General features: G+C 43.3%; 1 long non-coding RNA gene across 18 annotated transcripts in view; it reads left to right on the top strand.

Annotated features, from left to right (window-relative positions):
• Window positions 1–21325, top strand: part of LOC132374897 (uncharacterized) — a 105202-nt gene that overhangs the window by 41669 nt on the left and 42208 nt on the right. For 12 of the 18 annotated variants that reach the window (XR_009505804.1, XR_009505820.1, XR_009505809.1 and 9 more), the window contains exons 7-9: window positions 281–684; window positions 1580–1683; window positions 12371–12461. This is a non-coding gene — a long non-coding RNA (uncharacterized LOC132374897). Of the gene's footprint in view, window positions 1–280; window positions 1440–1579; window positions 4496–12370; window positions 12462–18133; window positions 19064–21325 lie in introns of those variants that run through there. The other 6 variants (XR_009505819.1, XR_009505822.1, XR_009505816.1 and 3 more) reach the window with 6 other exon arrangements.

Below are 21325 nucleotides of genomic sequence, written 5' to 3'. Positions count from 1 at the left end.
AACCTGGGTTCACGGCAGTGACTGGCTCAGGGAGGGCCTGGGCAGTCTCATAACAGTCAAGGGCTGTTTCTAGATCTCTAAAAAGAAAATATTTAGGACAAGAAAGACATGCATCCATGAGTCTGAAATTCTCAAATCTTCCCCAAGCCACCTTCTAATTCTTGAGAGACATGCAGGGAAAATACCCTGCTTATTACTAACCAGAGTTAACCCAGGACTGAGCAAAACTTAAATAGTTAATATAACTTCTTGGTTTTCAACCCTTGTTGTCAACCTGTAGATAAAACACAGGACCGGGCTTCCCTGGTGGCGCAGTGGTTGAGAGTCTGCCTGCCAATGCAGGGGACACGGGTTTGAGCCCTGGTCCGGGAAGATCCCACATGCCGCGGAGCCACAGCTGCTGAGCCTGCGCGTCTGGAGCTTGTGCTCCGCAACGGGAGAGGCCGCGACAGTGGGAGGCCCGCGCACCGCGATGAAGAGTGGCCCCCGCTTGCCGCAGCTGGAGAAAGCCCTTGCACAGAAACGAAGACACAACACAGCCAAAAATAAATAAATTAATTAATTTAAAAAATTAAAAAAAAACAAACAAAAAAAACAAAACACAGGACCATTTGCTGTGATTGCATAAGAAAATGTAAATGGGATCAGCACAGACAAACGAAACAAACATGGTATTGACAGAAGGTGAGCTGTACAAGGCGAGAGGAAAGACAGAGAGCTGTGGGGACACAAATAGTCTCAGGCAGAAAGAAAATGAAGAGATTAGGGGGAAAGTTGATACCATAAGAAAGTTGAGAGTATAGCTTATATACTAGAGCTAATATTTCTTGAGAGCTTCTGGGTGTTGGATACTAAAGGCTGCAAATGCCTTATTATTATTTGCCATGAGCAACTCCGTGCGATGGGTATCATCCATTTCCTCGGTTTACAGGTGAGGAAACAGAGGCCCAGGAAGGTTATATGAATTACTCAGGATTGCAGAGCTAATTAACTGAGGAAGAAAGCTTCCAAGCCATGTGGTCCATGTCCAGATCCAGTGCTTTTAGCTACCGTGCTACCACTTCTCCCATCAATAAAGCTAGCAAAACTCCATGAAGTTACAAAAGAGAAGCAGCATGAGTAATGACATGAATATTATGTATTGGAAAAGAAGAGTGATGAGTAGTAGTGGGGGCAGGAGTTTATCTTCCTCCTTCATGTTAGGGTGTTAAAATGGATCTAAAATGGATATAGCAGGATAAATATAATGTTTAGAATTATGGGGGTGACATTGAAGTAGCGAAAACCTGTCTCTGGAGAGGGGAACTGGGGTTAGACGGGTTGAATTTCAGTATTATTTGAGTTGCTATCATGTTCATGTATTATTTTCATAAAAAATACTTTATTTAGAAATAGCTTCAACTGTGTAAATGCATCAAAAAACATGAAATTCAAAATTATCTTTAAATCTCTCATACATTTGTTAAATGCTTGCCTTATCAGGATCATTCTTATCAGCTTTGAAGGCCATTTTTTAAAAATAAAAAGCCAAGAAGTATGAGTTTTTAAAATTAAAAATTGTCCCTGATAATATTGCCAGGCACCCCAGAGAGAAGGTGTGGAACTATTAGAAGCAACCTGGATATCAACCCTGCTTCTGGGAGGCAGTTCTGACTACAAGGGCAGGAGATTCTCTGAAGCCAGGTAGCAGGAGTTTGTTTTTTATTTTAACATTTTATTGGAGTATAGTTGCTTTACAATGGTGTGTTAGTTTCTCGTTTATAACAAAGTGAATCAGCTATACATATACATATATCCCCATATCCCCTCCCTTTTGCGTCTCCCTCCCACCCTCCCTATCCCACCCCTCTAGGTGGTCAGAAAACCCTAAGCTGATCTCCCTGTGCTATGCGGCTGCTTCCCACTAGCTATCTGTTTTACATTTGGGAGTGTATATATGTCCATGCCACTCTCTCGCTTTGTCCCAGCTTCCCCTTCCCCCTCCCCGTGTCCTCAAGTCCATTCTCTACGTCTGTGTCTTTATTCCTGTCCTGTCCCAGCAATCTCACTACTGGGCATATACCCTGAGAAAACCATAATTCAAAAAGGGTCATGTACCACAGTGTTCATTGCAGCTCTATTTATAATAGCCAGGACATGGAAGCAATCTAAGTGTCCATCGACAGATGAATGGATAAAGAAGATGTGGCACATATACACAATGGAATATTACTCAACCATAAAAGGAAATGAAATTGAGTTATTTGTAGTGAGGTAGATGGACCTAGAGTCTGTCGTACAGAGTGAAGTAAGTCAGAAAGAGAAAAACAAATACCATATGCTAACACGTATATATGGAATCTAAAAAAAATCAAAACAGAAAAGGTTCGGGAACAGGAGTTTTGATCCTCTGGAACCGTAACAAACAACTTAGAGTAAATGAATCAGGAGCCTGGGTGCCTGGAGGAGTCTGGAAGCCTCTCTGTGATGGTGTTCTTTGTTTTTACAGGTCTAATCTCATAAATGTTGCACTAGGCTCAGTGCTGTGCATTTTTAGGCTGTTATATTTTTCCACCTGTGTACTTCATAAAAGTAAGCACTTTTATGCTCCCTTTAAAAAGGGGATCTCCCATTTGAATTGCCAAGTGAAAGCTTTAGAAGGAATTCATTAAGCATACATATATGTGCAGTATCTCCATCTGTCATTGAAGTGAGTATGAATGTATGTATATCTATCTATCTATCTATCTATCTATCTATCTATCTATCATCTATCAATCATTATCTCCCTGTTTACCTATCTGTATCAGTCTGCTTAGGCTGCTATAACAAAATATCATAGACTGAGTGTCTTGAACAACAGTCGTTTCACACAGTTCTGGAGTCTGGGAAGTCCAAGATCAAGGCAAATCCAGTTCCTGGTGAGTCCTCCTTTTTTGGCTTGTAGAGGGCCACCTTCTTGCTGTCTCTTCACATGGTGGAGAGGGAAAGCTCTGGTGTATCTTTCTCTTCTTATAAGAGCTAATTACATCATGGCAGCTTCACCCTCATGACCTCTTCTAAACCTAATTACCTCCTGAAGGCTCCACCTCCTAATTCCATCATACATAAGAGGATAGGGTTTCAACATATGAATTTGGTTGGGGGGGGGCACAGAAATTCAGTCCTTAACTTTATCTATCTATCTATCTATCTATCTATCTATCTATCTATCTATGTATCTATCTCTCTCTCTCTATCTCTCTATCTCTGTATCTATCTATCTATCTATCTATCTATGTTTCTCTCTCTCTCTCTCTCTCTCTATCTCTGTATCTATCTGTCTGTCTATGGATCTATCTATATCTATCTCTCTATCTATGTCTCTGTCTATCTGTCTGTCTATCTATCTATCTCTCTGTCTATCTATCTCTACCTATCTATCTGTCTATCTATCTATCTGTGTATCTATCTATCTATCTGTGTGTCTATCTAACTGTCTATCTCTCCATCTCTCTATCTATCTATCTGTGTATTTATCTATCTCTCTATCTTTCTCTGTGTTTCTCTCTATCTATCTATCATCTATGTATCTATCTATCTATGTATCTGTCTATCTATATCTACCTGTCTATCCATCTATCCTTATGTATAGAACAGTAACAGAGGCTTGTAAGTCACTTCTCTACATTATTTTATCCTTCCAAAACTCTTGAGAGGTCAATAGGCCATAGGAAAAGCACTGAGTTCAATGAAACACTTGAAGGTTGAATTAACTGTTTGTGATCACTCAGTCAATAAATGGTGATGCAGGGAATTCTACACACATCTCCTCTGTCCTCCTTTCCTCCTTCCCTCCCTCCTACTTGCTGACTCTATTCCAGCCACATTATTTACTAATTCTTCCCTGAGGACACTGGCATCCTTCCTCTGGGCCTTGCAGAGGTTATTCCCATGATCTGGAATGCTTTTCCCTCAGATGTCTGACTCATCTGCCTCCCTCTAGACTGTTCAAATTCCACCTTCCCAGTAAGACTTATCCTGTCTACCGTTTACGTTGAAAGTCTTGCTCCTCTCTGCCCACAATCTCTCCTCATCATATACTGCTTAATCTCCATAGCGTTTATTCCTGGCGAACCTACCAGATAATGTACATGGGTTTCTGTTCTCCCTTCCAACTAGAAGATAGGCTGCACAGACTCAGGAATTTTGCCATTATTAAACCTAGTGGAGGCCCAGTAGAACTCCAGGGCCAGCCAGAACTGGGCACAATTGTCACTCTTGTGATTTGATATTTTAGTGGGTTAGCTCAGAGCCAAGCCAGTTATTAAAGAGGATCTTTTCTGCTATTTTAAGCAACATGGTACATTTGAGGTCAACTTAAATTTTCAGTAATTACAGAGCAGGTATGAACTCTTCCTTCGTTTCTCTAGACACATGAACCTGGATGCCAAATCTGTCCTCTCTGTGTGTAAAGGGAATATATGAAGTTGACTGGCCTAAGTCTCAATTGAATAAAAAGATGCCCCAAAAGACATTTCAACATTTTCGAAAAGTACAATCATTAAGTGTGGTTCCTTTTCACACATCAGGGATTCTCTAGCCTCCAGTGTGGTCGGAGTGGTGAGGGGACAGAGAGACATATAGAGAAGTCAGGGTGAGTAACCCCATCTCTCCCTCCTCTGGACCTTAGTTCCTCCTGATTGTCACTTGTTACACTGAAAACAGATTTCAGGAGTCAGCACATGCAGCCATAATGTGTGCCTAATTCCACATCCCAGTCACTGGGACACAAAATTTTGGTGTCTTAAGTCTGGCTCACACATCACCACTCACATATGTCAGTTCTTCCTCTACAGCTGAGTCAGTGAGTAAAGACACATAAACAGAAGCAGATTAATATGAACAAGGTTTTATTGACATATATATATATATATATATATATATATGTACATAAAGCTGGGAAAGAGAAGGGCCCATTGAGGCAAATGCATAGGGGGAAGGGAAGCATCTGAAAACAGCAGTGGGCATCCTGCCAGTTCCAAGTCTAGGGAAAACTGGCCAGGAGCTTGGGTCCGCCAAGTTAACAGTCAAGCCAGGGATGGCACAGTGGATGATACAGCCAGCTCTCTTCCATTCTCCTAACTGGAACTTCTCAAGTCTGGTGTAGTTCTGAAGTGAGCTCATATGCTCCTCACCCTCCAACACACACACACACACACACACACACACACACACACTCTTGCACACCCCTGAGGTGTGGTCCTCCAGCTTGCTGTAGGAAGAGAGGAGGTTAAGTTTCACTTAAAGGGGCTGAGCCGCTTTCCAGTGAGGCAAAGTCCATTCATGGTGACACACAGTTTGCAGAATAAGATCTGCTCTTCATTTGTTGAGTTTCTTCATAGAAGAAAGGAATTAGCTGATGGCTCCTATGAAGCCCTGGGCAGGTTATGAGGCTGCCAGACTCCTATGAGCACAGGCACAGCTGCCCTGACCAGGAGCCTCCAAACACAATGCTGGCTCGTCTAAGTCAGAGGGGTGTCCTAACTTGGGGACCCCAGTGTTCTTCCTGAGAGTAGAGCTTCCTCTCTAAATATGGATGGTGCTATCCCCCATGGCACCACCTGGGTTTTGACCGGGCGGGTGGGCAGGTGCTTTGTATGAATGTGGCACCAGAAGTGTATCCAGTCACAGCAGGTGTGGTGCTGTCCCCCATGCCCCCCCACCCCCCCTCAGTTCTCAGCACAGATGGGTTCCAAGTCTGATGGCAGTTATTGACACAGGGCCTCCCAGCACCGGTGAGATGTTGTGCCCTCCATCCGCACCACCTGTGTATTGGCCAGGTGGATCCCAGTTGTAAGCGGGAATACCAGGTCCTCCAGTCATGGGCATGATGTTGTTCCCTCCTAGATGGCCACCACCTGGGTTGTGGGCAGGTGGGCCCCTTGTGTTTGGAAATAAGGTAGAACTAGAAGTGTGTTGAAACCCACGGGTGGTAAGCACACTTGCAACGGTGTGCTCTGTTGGAAGGTGGAAACTGACATGTCCATTGAGACAGATTTCTTCTCCTTGGTGATGGAACTTTTAAAAGTAGATTTTCTACGTCCAGATGGGCCCTGTGTGCAGTGACGGCAAGTGGAAACACTAGGGCCTCCCATCGTGGGGATGGTGTTGTCCCCTGCCATCACCGTACCACCTGTATTCAGCCCAGGTAGGCCCCAGGTATTTGGATTTAAGGTGGAATCAGGTATGTTCCCAAATGCTGGGATGGTGCCTGCCCCTCCTACTGCAGCAGCCTTGCCGTGGTAAGGTAGATGGCAGGTTGTCTGGCCCAAAGTAGGAACAGAAGCGGTGCTGAGTGCCCCACTTAGTCCTGCCCCGAAGTTAAGTGGTCTGGATGCCTCTGAATGAGTGAGGCCTGGGGCTGACACACCGACTCCAAGGCTCCCACCGGCCGTAGGGGCTGCAGGTCCCCTGAACAGTGGGCCCGGTGTGGTATCGGCAAAGAGCGAGCTACTGTCCCCAGTACTGGGCATCCTGGTGGCAACTCCAAAGCCAGTAGCAATGGACACAGCCCTGGGGAGAATGCCTGGGTTGTCGCCAAAGGCCGGCTGCGTGTTGCTGGTGGTGGCGAATAGGGAAGCTGGCAAAGCTGACTGCATGATGCTGACTCGTGGTGGCTAGGCTGCAGGAGCGACTAGGACTTTATCTTGTGCTGAGGCTGCTGGGTTTCCCAATAGAAAATTATCGTTAGGCCTCTGCCCATCGTTGGCCCCCAATGTGGCCTGAGACGGGAGACCTGGGTCTAAGGAAGCTTGAAGTGTTGGTCTATCTGTTGGCCGGCGTTGCAGGTAAATGAGTCGAGGCATGGGCTGAGGCATTGCTACCACTGGGTGGTGTGTTCCCAGAACTAGGAACAGCCCTGTGAAATGCCTATTGCTTCTGCCTGGAGACAGGGGCAGACTGGAAAATGACAGCCTGGGAAGGAGGTGTGGTGTCCATAGGTACAGTGTCAGAGCTGCTGCCTGCTGAAGCACTGGTGACAGCCGAAGCCGTAAATGGGGGGCTGGGGAAAACAGGAGCCGAATGGAAAATGACAGCCTGGGAAGGAGGTGTGGTGTCCATAGGTACAGTGTCAGAGCTGCTGCCTGCTGAAGCACCGGTGACGGCCGAAGCCGTAAATGGGGGGCTGGGGAAAACAGGAGCCGAATGGAAAATGACAGCCTGGGAAGGAGGTGTGGTGTCCATAGGTACAGTGTCAGAGCTGCTGCCTGATGAAGCACCGATGCCGGCCGGACTCGTAAATGGGGGTCTGGGGAAAACAGGAGCCAAATGGAAAATGACAGCCTGGGAAGGAGGTGTGGTGTCCATAGGTTTGGTGTCAGAGGTGCTGCCTGCTGAAGCACCAATGACGGCCGAAGCCGTAAATGGGGGTCTGGGGAAAACAGGAGCCGAAGCTGTAGATGGGGGGCTGGGGAAAACAGGACCTGAAGCCATAAATGGGGGGCTGGGGAAAACAGGAGCTGAAGCTGTAAATGGGCGTCTGGAGAAAACAGGAGCACCAGGGAGAGAGGCCCTCTGCTGCCCATCAGAGATCCCAAATATGGGCTGAGGGTTGGTTTGGGGGCCAAAGGGATGGTTAAAAATTGGGGTGGCGCAGGGGACCATCGGCACAGGTGGGGTGATGGACACTGGTACCCCTGCAGGGTGCCTCTGCTCCACCCTGAACCTGGGGGAGACCTAACAATGACAGATTGGGAAGGGGCAGTAGTGTCCATGTAGACACTAGGCTGCAAGGTCAAACTTCCAGATGCCGTGACCATGCTGGTGGAAGGGATTGCCACAGAAGTCATGGGCTGCCCAGTTAAAATAGGGGGATTGATGGTAGGGACTGGAAGAGGGGTAGGTAAGTATAAAGGAGGGGTAGAATCTACACAGATGGGTGTAGGGGGTTCTTTTTCATGGGACGGTGGCTGGACCTTCCTTATATTCTTGGGGATCTTTTTCCAGCGACACTGAATGTTCTTCTCCAAGGTGCCTGGGTTTTTGGCAGCAGCTAAGCACAGAAGCTTAGGAGGAGGGGGCAGCTCACCTCGATCCCATGTCAGTGCCTCGTTCCCCGACGGGGGTGACCTCAGCCTTGGCAGCGGCAGAAAAACCGGCAGGGGAATCTTCCGCTTCCAGGGCCTACTGCTGGTAGATAGCAGGGAAGAGGAGCTTCTTGTTGAGATGCGTGAAGACTCTTCACGCTGCAACTCCTTCCCAGACATCGGTGAGCCTGGTGATTTGGGCCGGTGGTCTTCACCCAGCACTTTTTTTGTTGGCTTCTCCAGCAGCAGGGAGCAGCATGCGGTTGGGGCAGAGGACACCATGGCATGGGATGGGACCTTCACCTCCCTCTTCTCACCTCCTTCCCAGGCTGTCATTTTGCATTCTGCCCCTGTTTTCCCCAGCCCCCCTCTCCTCAGTGGGAGGTGACTGGATGGTACCAGCTTCCTGACGTTGACTCCCTGCTCAGGGCAGATGGCAGGCGCTGGAGCAGCAGGGTGGTCCTGGTCAGATGTGGCAGCCTCCCAGGAAGGCAAAACCAGCGGGTGACAGCCCACCGGGGCCCCACGGCGGGGCGGGCGGTGGGGCCGGCGGCGGTGGCGAAGCCAGGTACGAAATTTGCATAGTAAATTGCCCATGTAGGACCGGTTGTGCGCCAAGCGATCCGAGAACAGAGTGAAACTGGGAGAGCTTCTCCTTAGCTTCACCTCCTCTCAAGGTCTAGCACGCACTGGACACTGGATGGCTCAGCCTGGCGCTTGTGACATGTCCATTGTACCCGTCACAGAGAAAGGGTGGGTGGGGCAGGGGGTGGGGCGGGGGGCGCATGCAAGCCCAGCCCGTGGAGAAACCCCGGCCCAAGGGCAAAGGGCGGGGCCCCCATAGCCCGACCCCTTCTGGACTTTCTAGTGGCTGGGACTTCTCGCTGTGGGTGGCAGGTGTTTGGCACCGGATGGGCCACCATGCGGAGACTGTTGGGGACTGTGGAAGCCTTCTCCTGCAGAGCTCACCCTGCCTGGGCACCGGCTCTGCAGGCCCCTCAGCCCTGTGTATGTATCGGCCAGCCCTTCCCCCACAAGGGGCCCAGGGGCCAGAGCCTGTTCAGAGCTGAGTGCAGGAGGCACCCAGAGCTTGCCAGGCTGTGGCCAGCCTCCTCCAGGGACCTCCCCCGCTTCTCTGCGAGGCCTGATGACGGGAACACCTTCTCCAGGGCTGCTCAGCTGCCAGCATCACCATGAGCCAGGTGGCGAAGGTTTCTGAGCAGGGGATGCAGAGCCCTGACCCGACTGGATGCTGCACCCCACGATGTCCCTTCCTGGCAGATAGGTTCTTTCTTCACTTCTTTTTCGAAATTTGGTAAAACAACATTTAAACCTTCGACTGTTCTTCAGGGTATACAGATGGTAGTGGCTTAGCCGGGATTCGAAGCAAGCCTGTGTGATTCCAGAGTTTGTGCTCTGGACTGTGGCGCCTCCTTATCATATATGCTTCATGTGTTGCTTTTTTTTTTTTTTTCTTGTGGCCCTTATGGTACTTAGCCCTAAGTGCCATACATGTGATGAACACATACACTGCCCTGTAGGAGGTCTTCTTTTGTTCAACGCATGAATTGCTCATCCACCACACTGGGTTCTAGCCTCAGAAGATACAGGTCAGGGAGCACCAGTTGTCAGCATAGCAGCACCCCACATTTCTAATTGAGGCTTGCAGCCCAGATTTTCCCTTTGGTCTAGTTTGAAGGATCCAGATATGTAAAGCTTATATTCTAGATAAATCATGGGCTATCCGGAAAGAAATTCACCAGTAAGTTATTCCAGTTTCTCTGGCCTTCCTGGAGTATATCCAGTAAGGCATCTCATTCATGTCTGGAAAGCAAATATATCATTTATTGCAACTTCATCGTGGAGCGACGTATTGGTTTAAAGTACGATCAACACAATTTGGTCATTGTGAGTATGCCAGCTGGGTCCACTGTTTACTACACATATGTAACTCTAGCGATTCTTATGCCCAAGAGAGGAGACATACTCTTGGGTGTCTAGGGCAAGGGAAACATGTGTTGTTATTCAGGAGCTGGAAGCTTCAGCATGACAGGAAAGACTTGAAAAATCCTGGTCTACACATCACTTTACCTTGTTTGAAACTTGTTTCTTTGGCTTGCTTCATTGGAGTGTTTTCTCTCTCCTGGGGCTGACATTGTGTGTTCTGTATCACGCATGTGACATGTAGAAGTTTCAGAACCCACAGTCATATAGATGAGTAAAAATTTATTTATATATTTTAGTTTAAAATCTATTGAAAATAACACTGGGCATAATTCATATATTCCAAAATTAGTTTGACCCTCTGCCCATGAGATTCTTTTTATGATATGTGACAGCTAATTTGGACTTCCATCCCCAATAAACTTTGAGGTTTGAGGACACAAAAGGTTTTGCTCAGACCTAAATTCTGTCTGAAAAAAAGGGGTAAATATTATAAGCCCTTTCTAACCTCTCCAGGAGCAGAAATGATTTACAGCTGTGGCATTGAACCATAATTCCTTGATCTCATTTGAGAAGAGTTCAGTAAGAAACAATGTCCTGATTTTTGTTTGTTTTGTTTGTTCCCTGTTTTCTTGTTTTGCTTACCAACAATCCATTGTAATTCATGAGTTTGTATGGCAGCAGGCTGAGTGTTCCCTGGAGCTCATTAAATGAACTTTTGTTCCTAAAATGATCTTTGTCTCCTTGTTTTCAGCCCCTCTTCTTTCCTCTGCCCTTGACTATAACCAGAGCTCAGCAAAAGCTGACTGGCTTTGTGCAGACCCTACTTAGGGTAGTCTTTTCTTAATTATTTTATTCATGGCTCCTCCATTTAATTGTTTGCCTTCTCAAAATGTGTTGAAATCTTTCTGTGGTTGATGACTTCCACAATGTCTTGGCTTTTATTGGTTGCTTAATTTTGGTATTTCTGCAGTTTTATTTAAATATGGTTTCAGGAGGAACAGAAAGTAAAGGTTTCCTAGTCTGCCATCTTGAGCTGAAAATCCCTGTTGATTTTAGCATCCAATGTTCCCATTGGAAAAAACCCAACCTTGGCATTAATAGATGTAACACTCAAGATTTCAGCTTTTCTTGAGCAATCACTAAGGATTTAATATGTGGTCATTTCTAATGGGAAAATAATAACTATCTCATGGAGTTGATTTGAGGATTAAATTAGATAATGAACATGAAAATGCTTTGTAAGGTTTAAAAATCTATAAAAATGTTTTGTGTTATTATTTGATTTGTTGCTATTTCAACTTTAGCCGACAGTTGTTTATGACCTTGCTTATGTACGAAAATGCCTTCTGGTTTATTGTTTGGAAAGCCAGAATATATTTTTCAATAGCTGAATGGAAATGGCATCATTTGTGAAGGTTAAGGGTGAAGGCATAAATGTTTCTTGACACCTATCACTTTACAATGTTTTCAGGAACTAATTGACTCATGTATTCCTCTTCCAAATTTTGCTGAGGACCTCCTACCAGCCAGATGCCTTCCATCAGGTGTTGGAAAGCATTTTCTGGATTTTAAATGTCTTAGGCTTTGTGGGCCATATACAGTTTCTGTAGCTTCTCCTCCCCTTTTTTCTTCAACAACCTTTCGAAACGTGAGAACCATTATTAGCTCCCAGTCACACAGATCCAGGCTGAGCGCCTGATTTGATTTGTGGCCAGTATTTGCCGATCCCGGCTCTGCGTCCTCACTGAGGAGGAGGCGCATTTTTGAGTAAATCACTTCTTTGAATCAACTGTTGGTCTTCTGGGGCTTGTCCTTATTCTCCTACACTCTCTAATCAACATGGCATCCAGAGAGATCCTATTAAAACAGGTCAGATCATGTCACCCAAGTCTCTTCAATGGCTTCTTCACAGGAAAAGCAAAGTCCTCAAAGTGCCTCCACAGCCCTAGAAATCTGGGCCTCTGTTTCCTCTCTGACTGTTTCCTTCTCCTCTCCACTTTGCTCCCTCTGTTTTCCACACACTGACATCCTTTCTGCTCCTTGGATACTCCAAACCCACTCTTGCCTCATTGCCCTTCCATCTTACTGTTCCCTATGCTTGTACTATTCACTTCCCAGATATGCACCTTGCTCCCTCTCACAACCTTAAGTTCCCTCTTAAATTTTATCTTCCCCAGAAAGCCCTCATTGATCACTTACTTTCAGATCGCAGCCTCCTCCTACCAGCTAACAATCTCCATCTCCCTTCCCTGCTTGCTGTTTTTCTCCAGCACTTACCTGATATACTAGTTATTCTACTCATTTATTTAATTTTTATTTACATATTTAAACTTATGATTTTATATTTGCTTCTTTACTTTTGTCTCTCCCCTCAGCTCGAGAGAGGCTATATTCATCTGTGTTGATCACTGCTGTGTTTCCTGAACATGCCTATAAAACATACTGAAGAAGGGTGCCTGAAATTTGGTAAGGGATCAATCAATTTTCTTGGCTGAATGAAGAAATATGTTCATAAATTAATGAACAAATCTCTGGGGTTTCTGAATTAAGGACTAATGGGGAGAGGAAGGCAAAGGGTTGGGACAGGGTACTGCAAGAAGTAGTATTTGGAGTACTCTGATAGCTATCCTAATAGATAAGATTTTGTTCATTTAAGTAGTTTTAATGAGAGAGCTGGGAACTAGGGACACACAGCATCAAGGTTTTTACAATGCATTCTGTAGAGTTCTTTTTAAGTGTGTACAGATATCATCATTGAAAATATATGCATGCATATACACCTCAGTTACTTTATTTAGTGCTTTACAAGAGCCCCTCAGTGAAGGGGTAGTAGCAACTATCAGTATCCTTCCTTTATGATGAGCTTAATTTGTTCAAAGTTACATCATAATTTATTGGTAACTGAGAAACTAGACTTAGTTATTGAGTAGACCCTCCCTAGAAACCTATGACGTTAATAAAACCAACAAAAATTTGTTCAGTTTCCAATGATACACACACTACAGACTCAATTACGGGCCATCCATTTTAATGAAGGGAAGAAGTGATTTAACAAATACAGAGCAAACAGAATATTAAGTTTTGTCCTCCATTAATATTAGTAACGGATAAAGTAGGCTCCAGCGCCTTCAAGATAGCTTGAGACCATCATCTCTGTGTCATGGGCAGGGGGATGTTCAGCCAGGATGTCTTTCTCTGTCACTGAGAAAAATTTCCATAATATATAATGATACTTACTGAAACAGATATGGGGCATTTGGGTAATTAGGAATCCGTTAGCATATTTTTCCGGAAGCCTTGACTACAACATGAAGATAGCAGATTTGGACACTTTCAGCTATGAAGAAGTTGTTTGGGTATTCATCTTTATGCCAAATGAAATAAGCTTATTTCATCTCTGCAGCTTCCCATATACCATTTTCCAACCTCTGTTTTGTGTTTGGAAAGACTTTTAGAAATTAAAAATCAAGTTAAAAAGTGAGTGACAACTTAAATGGTATATGGAATATTTTGCTGACTTACAGGAGCATGCAGAATTAAATATGACCCAGTTGAAATGTTAATTTTATTTCAATATGTATGTTGGGGTGGAGTCTTCAAGGTGCCAGAAAACAAGAATTCACCCATCCTGTTTGGAACTGCAGCACACACACACCTTCAGTTACCAGTTCTGTTCATTCCACAGAATCATCTTGAGAATACATACTGTGTTTTATGTACCTGGTATATATCTCAATTAGTTTGAAGAATTTCCCAGATACCTGTTAATATGTAGTTCTCCAATTCCAATCTTGCCACGTCCTGTACCAGTGACACAGCACATAGGAATTTTATTTCTCTTTCTTTCTCTGGGTTGTTCAGAACCCAACAAAAGAACAATGGAATGGCATCAAAGAGATCAGGGTTCTTGACCCAGATTTACCATAAAATAATTGTGTCCTCTTGGGAAAATTATAGTTATTCTAGGCCCCTTTCCTTTTCTTTACTTTGACAGAGCTGCACTAGATGACCTCAAATAACATTGCACTCTTTCAGTCGTAGCTTAGATGTTATTGGTTTTCTGAAACAAATGAAGACAATGACACATGAAGCTGTGCAACATCTCTGTGACTATGTTTTCTTAGAGTTGCCTCCATTTTACAGATGATGAGATGGCTGAGCCCAGAAGTAGATGTTTTGACCAGAAGTTCCAGAGTAAATGGAACTAAACCACAAGTTTCCTTTTTTCCTGATGCTCACTTAGCCAAAACATAGGCTTCTGAATATTAAGCTGTAAAGCATATTATCAGTATACTTTAAAAGAAGCTGTTCTTCTAGGATTTCCAATTAATAGCAGGAGGTTTTGAAATTCTTAAAAGATCGTCTAATTTTGTGAAATTTACAGCTCTATTTTCCTGTCAAGTAAGTTGTATTAGTGCCAGACAATCATCTGAGCTTCTGGATGCTTCTCTGAACCTCTTGAATTTTTCTTCTTGCTATCTGAAATTCATGCCAGATAAGCCTTTTTGTAGAGAGTATGTACAGACTCTATTTTCATCTAAGAAAGCGATGCAGTGAGTCAGGATGGAGGTTAAGCCCTCATTCTCAGAGTGGTATTGAGCTCCTGGTGAGATATAATCATCATTTCCTCAGAATCGAAAAGCAGTTATCTCAAGTTTTTAATGCCATTAACTATTTATACATTTACGTATAATACATATATTTATTGTACCTACGAGGTGTGTTCTCTTCGGGAAGTACAAAGCTATTTGAGACATAGGTTGTTCATTTTTTTGTTTTCCCACAAATACTGTGACCCTTTGAGCAGGAAGGTCTATATTTTACTAACATTTAGAACAAGCAGCTAACATGGTGTCTAAGATGTAGTCAATAAATATGAAATAGATAAATGAACACATTTTTAAGGAAGGGCCAGGACATGAACAAATAGAAAATTTTCATGTTCAGTCACAAAGCCACAACAGGCATAAAAATGATACAGACAACAAGTGCTACGGTCATTCAAAGAAGGCATAGAATAGATACAACAAGGATCTCCTCTATGGCACAGGGAACTATACTCAATATTTTGTAATAACTTATAAGGGAAAACAATCTGAAAACGGAATCACTGTGCTGTACACCTGAAACTGACACGACATTGTAAATCAACTATACTTCAATTAAAAAACAAACAAACAGACAACAACAACCAAAAAAACCCAAAGAGATCATAGAAGTTCTTATGAGATTCCATAAGAGAAGAGAAGACAAATGAGGACAGGAGAGAAGGCTTTTGAATCAGTTCAGAGGAGCAGTCACAGAGGAACTAGTCTTTGACCTGAACTTGAGATTAAGATTAAGATGAATTAATCTTAATTAATTAAGATTGCAACACAGGGATATTACAGATGAAGGTAATCACATAAACTTACTATACTGAAACTTGCAGAGGTTATGAGTGTTGTTCAAGATCCCAGCGCAAGTGCATTGTGGAATCAGAATTTTAAGTGAGGCCTAATGAACTAAAAACAAACACAAAAACAAGCCCTTCCTGTGATAACCACGTTGCCTTTGAAGTCTTTTTTTTGATGGGTTGGTAGAAACTGGTTCCAGTGTTTTGCACAACTGTACAGTGTTTCTTGCAGGAATGACTAGTTCTGTCCCCCCGCGGCCCCCCACCCCCGAGTTGATCCTCAAAGTTTCCTTTAGAATGGACTTGCTAAAATGCAGACATGCAAGTATTCATGACACCTGTGTCTAATCATTTCTCCTGCCATTGCCTACTTCACTTCTGGATTATATGAACAATTCACTGTCTTCATTTATGCTTTTCCCTCCTCCAAGAATTCCTTTCTCCCTATGGGGCATCTGGGAAACCCACTTCATTTTTCAAAACTCAATTTACATATTATGTCTTTTGTGCACTCTTCTTTTTAGTGTTGTGATCACACACTCCTTTTTGCTACCCTTGCACTTCTGCATGCCTGATTGTTGCACTCGCTACACTGTATTGTGACGGTATTTTTCACATATCTCTGTGTTCAAGGAATGTTCTGGGCAACATTCCTTGGGGCCAGGGACTACCTTTTCTCATCTATTGATGCTGCCTTAGCATGTTACTTGTTGTGAAGTAGTTAGTTATAAAAATGAGATTTGAATAAATTAAAAATTGTTATGTACGTATTACTTATTATCACTTTACAGATATAACAGGAAAAAATATTAATGTTGGTGCTGAAAGTTCACTTCTAGTAAATGGTGGTGGTACTTGACTCTACTTATAATATTTTCCCCACTATTTTATATCTTTCTACCTGATAGCTCTTCTTTATTTCCATCTATGTTTCTTTATCGCTAAACCAAGAAAAGCAGGTATGAGGGTAGGGCTAGGCCATACTTGGCTGGAATAGTAAAGAAATTGTGTGGGGTTTTGGTGAGAAAATCCTGAAGCATACAGGTCTGCATCTTCCCTTTGAGGCATGTGGAGGGGTCTGCTTCTAAAGAGTTTTATTAGCAACTAATCAAGATGCTTTTGCACAAGGCTCCTGATTAGCTGTTGGTATACTGAGAGTGAATCAGAGTTAGCGTAGTTTCTGATTTCTTTTACATTGTCAATGTGGATGATCATTTTTTACTGCTGGGGGTGGTGGTGGTGGGGAGTGAGGGAATGTTCCTTTCCTGCTCCTGATGTTTCAGTCCTGTCAAGAGAGCTCTTAGGGACATTTCAGCCCTGCTTCTTTACTGACTCTGCCCCAGGGTGATCAAGTGTCTTATATAGAAAGCTTGAAAAGAATTAAGTGAGCATGCTTGCCTTGACTAATTCTGTTCTCTCCCTTGAGAGTGTGAGTGAGTGTCTTCTGTTTCTCTCATTCTGCGTATTACTAGTTAGTAAATCTCCCCAATTCTGGGGTTCTGTTATGTGATCATTTCATTGAAACTGGATTCACTTGAAACCCTCAAGCCAGGGTTCTCAACAGTAACAGGAGTATTCGGCCCTCCGTCTTTTCTCTTTTCTCTTATTTCCTAATTTATTCCAAACCAAATGGAATTAAGGCATTGTACTTGCTGGAAGGTAATTAAAAGACCCTAACATTTGGTGCATTACCTGGGAACACTGAGAAATAAAAAGAAAGGAGCAGACATTTTGGAGAGGAAAATGTCCATGTGGAAAATATTTTGGTACTGCCAAGGAAGGTAGTCTAGTGCCTTGGTCTTTAATGTATGGTGGGAAGTTGAGACCTTTGACTGTTTGAAAATATTTAGGTTTGTGCAGTAAACTGCTGAAGCCTAGAAAAGGTTTAATGCATGCTGTATAAGTGTCCTCCGTGCTTGCTGGGAGACTAATTAACTTGGAGGCTTAACACAATAGAAATTTACTATCTCACAGTTGTAGAGGCCAGAAGTGTGATATCAAGGTGTCAGCAAGGCTGCTCTCCCTACAGATGCTCTAGGGGAGATTCTATCCCTGCCTCTTTCAGCTTCTGGTGGTTGCCAGCTTCCTTGGCTTGAGGCCACATCACTCAGTTTTTGTCTCTGTCTTCACATCACCCCCTTTCTGTGTCTGTATCTTCTCTTTTGTCTGTCTCAAATGTCCCTCTGCCCTTCTTGTATAATAAGGACAATTGTCATTCTATTTAGGACCCATCCAGATAATATAGGATGGAAATCCCATCTCAAGATCCTTAATGAAATTTGCAAAACCTTTTTTTTCAAACGAGGTAACAGTCAAGGATTAGGACATGGATATATCCTTTTGGGGGCCACCATCTAACCCACTATACCAGACGTAAGATACTTTGATTTTGGCTGATGGCTGCAGCTTATGGCGTGGGAGAGTGGCTGTTTCTTTAGAGCCACTTAAGTAAAAGTCTGACATAAAAAAAGGGGCGTTAGGGAGTTGTAGGTGACTGAGCAATACCTGGAGCGGAATGAATAAGGCACCTGGAGGGTCTTTAGTATACAGAGACCTTTACCTGGCACTTGACTTGAGAGTGTGCAGGAGTTTACAGGGCAGGAAAGTCTCAGGCTGCCGTCCACCTTGCCTTACTCTTCAGGTACAGTTTTTCCCAAGCAGGCTTGACTGAGACAAAGACTCAATTGTAAGGAAAACATGTTTTGTAGAACTTGTTGGCATTGACACATATGGTCTACCGTAGGCTCAAGTGACTCCCTTTACATGTGGACCCAAGCTGACACTGGATTTGTCCATTATGTTGGAGAAAGAAATGTTCTCTTAAAGGCAGCCGCCTTTGGTCTATGCAGTTCCATAGCAGGAGGCAGTGAAAATGGCCATGGCAGCATAGGACTGCCAAATCTACGCATCAGAACTGGAGGTGTAATGTCACTCGACAGAAGCCATAATCAGTTCAGTACTGCAGTGTGAACCACAATGTCATCAAGGAGGAAGGATAACTCAAGAGTCCATGTGTGACAGATGCACAGGGCTGTGCACTGCACATGGCAAATTCATAGTGACAAATCAACGTCAGGCTTCGAAGATTCCTCCTGGTTCGAAGTTCGCAGGTCAGAAATTTCAAATAAAGGGCATAGACTAATGGACATCCTAGTGAGGCTAAAACGAAAGAGACTTTATCTTTCTCTCAAATGCCATTGAGTTTCTGCTATGTTCTTTGGTCAAATTCTGTACTGGATTCTGGGAACAAAAATGTGCCTAGTTTCACTCTTCTAGGAGTGGGGGATTGGCTTGCTTTTGAGATTGTTTTTAAATTTTGGGGATAGTGCTGTAAAATCAAATTGTATCTTAGTAACTCTTTAGACTCTTTAAAAGCATGGTTCATGAGAGACTTGATAAACTGATAAAACAGCCAAGGCCCTAAGAGACCCACACCCGTGTCAGTGACAGAAGTCCAAGCTACAGATACTGAAGGAGCCCTCAGTCCCATTCAGGCAATGAAAGCCCTGTCACTGAGAATGAACCAAATGTACATTTGGGAGGATTGTTTATGGACATTTAGGACTTTGGATTTTTAACCCACAGTAACAAGGAAACTTGATTTCAAAATTGGACTTTAATACTTTGGGACCTTAATTCATAAGAGCATTTAATGTGTGCCCTTTTAATTTCTCTGTGAAGAATTTGATACTGGCAAAGGTGTACTTCCAAATTTGCAACATTTCTATGATTTCTGAATTGTATTACTGGATGCTTTTATGTATTTAACCTTAGTGTGTCATTTAACCTCATCAACTTTCTGTGGTTAGCTGTGCTGTGGATGGCTGGTAGAACAAAGAGTTGTTTCTGATCATTGGATATGAGTAGCCCTGGAGTTAGCTTAAATTAATGCAATTTCTCACCCATATCGGAGACTTCTGGGATGAAACTCTTAAGTCGTCCACCAGCAGTTCCCGGAGGCCACTCAAATGAGTAGCCCTATAAAAGTGTGAGCAGGACTGTCCTGATAAAGGTCTATTCTTTTTCCTGAAGGGAGAGCGATATTCCGTTAATTACAGGCTTAAAGGCATAGTTGAGTGGGTTAAGAGATTGAAAAAAACAGGGAAGCATTAGTGACAATTTCCCTTCTCGTTCCTAACGGTACCTCCATATGAAGGGAATTAGATTAGTATAACTTTTAACCTCCCTGCTCTTATATTCACTGACACTGGCTGGGTGAGGTGACCTACTTGACTGGCAAAGTTAGGAAGAGTAACTGGCCATGCTTTGCTAAGCTCTTCTTTCCTTCATCTTGGGAGTGAGTCTGGTGATAGAGAGACAAAAGTTCTCTGCTCCACTGTGGACATGCCCCTTTCACATGGGTTTGCCTGGAACCAACTTGCTGCAACAAAGTGGGTAAGTCTGGATAATTCTAGAATTCAGTTGACAGACTCACTTGGCTGTCTCATGAAGCCCCTTTTTCCAACATGGGCTCTAACAGTAAAAAGTGACATAATGTGTGGGCTCCAGTGCAAAATGAAAATATAGTGCCTCTTGTTCAAACTGCAAAGAAAAAGTGTTGTTGAAAGTATTTGCACTGGGGTGCATAGTGTCCTCCCCAAATTCATGTTCACCTGGAACCTGTGAATGTGCCCAAGTAAATTCTTTTTTCAGATAGAATCGAGATAAGATGACATCATACTGGATGAGGGTGAGCCCTAAATGGGTTCTATGGGTTGTTCTCTCTTCTCTTTTTCATATATGTCATCTTTTTCAGCAGAAGTGTTTGGCTAATATTGGGAAGTGACACGAGTAAGAAAGTATATGATAAGATTCCTTGGACATTCTTGTTTCTTAAAAAACAACTGCTTTCTTTCTGTGTTAGAAGTAAGTTCCGATTCAAATGGAAAGCATGGCCTCCCGGAGCTGTTAACACCTTCACTTAGTCTTGGATGTGACCAGTAGCACAGAATTCTGGTGGAACTCAGTAAGACTCCAAATGGGTACCAAATAAGCATGTCATGGAAAGCATACCATAAGCAGGGTGAAAACTAGATGTGAATGGGGCAGCAGGAATGGTGGCAGTCACACATATTGCACGTCTCCTCTGCTCATGCGTATATTTTATTGTCCCATAAACTTTACTTACGAAACGTAAGTTCAAAGATAAAATCATTAAGAATTTCAAGACAGCAATAGCAGAGCATGAAAGCAAGCAAGCGTGGGGCCCTTCTGAGCATGGTTCATGCGGGACTTGATCAACTGGTAAAAGAGCCAAGGCTCTGAGATACCCACACCATGTCAGTGACAGGAGTCCAAGCTAGAGATATTGAAGGAGCCCCCAATGCCACTCAGGCACTGTAAGCCCTGTCACTGAGAATGAACCAAAATGTAAATTTAGGAGGATAATTTATGGACATTTAGGACTTTGGATTTTTAACCCACAATAACAAGAAAACTTCACTTCAAAAGAAAGTGTGAGGTCTTCAAGTTTGCTTTGGTTATTGAGGGTCCTTTGTGGTTACATATCAATTTTGGAGTCGTTTCTTCTATTTCTGCAAAAATAGGGGATTTTGATAGGCATTGCATTAAATCTGTAGATAGTTTTGTGTAATATGGACATTTTAACAATAGTTCATGAACATGAGATGTCTTTCCATTTATTTATGTCTTCCTTAATTTCTTTCAGTAACACTGTAGTTTTCAGCGTACAAGTCTTTCATGTCTTTGGTTAAGCTTATTCCTAAGTATTTTATTCTTTTTGATGCTATTGTAAATGGAATTGTTCTCCTAATTTCTTTTTCGGATTGTTCATTGTTAATGTGCAGAAATGCAAGTGATGCGTATATGTTGATTTCATATTCTGCAAACAAACTTTGCTAAGTTGTTTTATTAGTTCTAATAAATTTTTTGTGAAATATTTAGCATTTTCTACACCTTTTTCAATAGCTTCCCT

Source organism: Balaenoptera ricei, chromosome 1 (assembly GCF_028023285.1).
Source record: "Balaenoptera ricei isolate mBalRic1 chromosome 1, mBalRic1.hap2, whole genome shotgun sequence".
NCBI lineage: Eukaryota > Metazoa > Chordata > Mammalia > Artiodactyla > Balaenopteridae > Balaenoptera > Balaenoptera ricei.
This window is presented reverse-complemented; position numbering and strand designations above follow the sequence as displayed.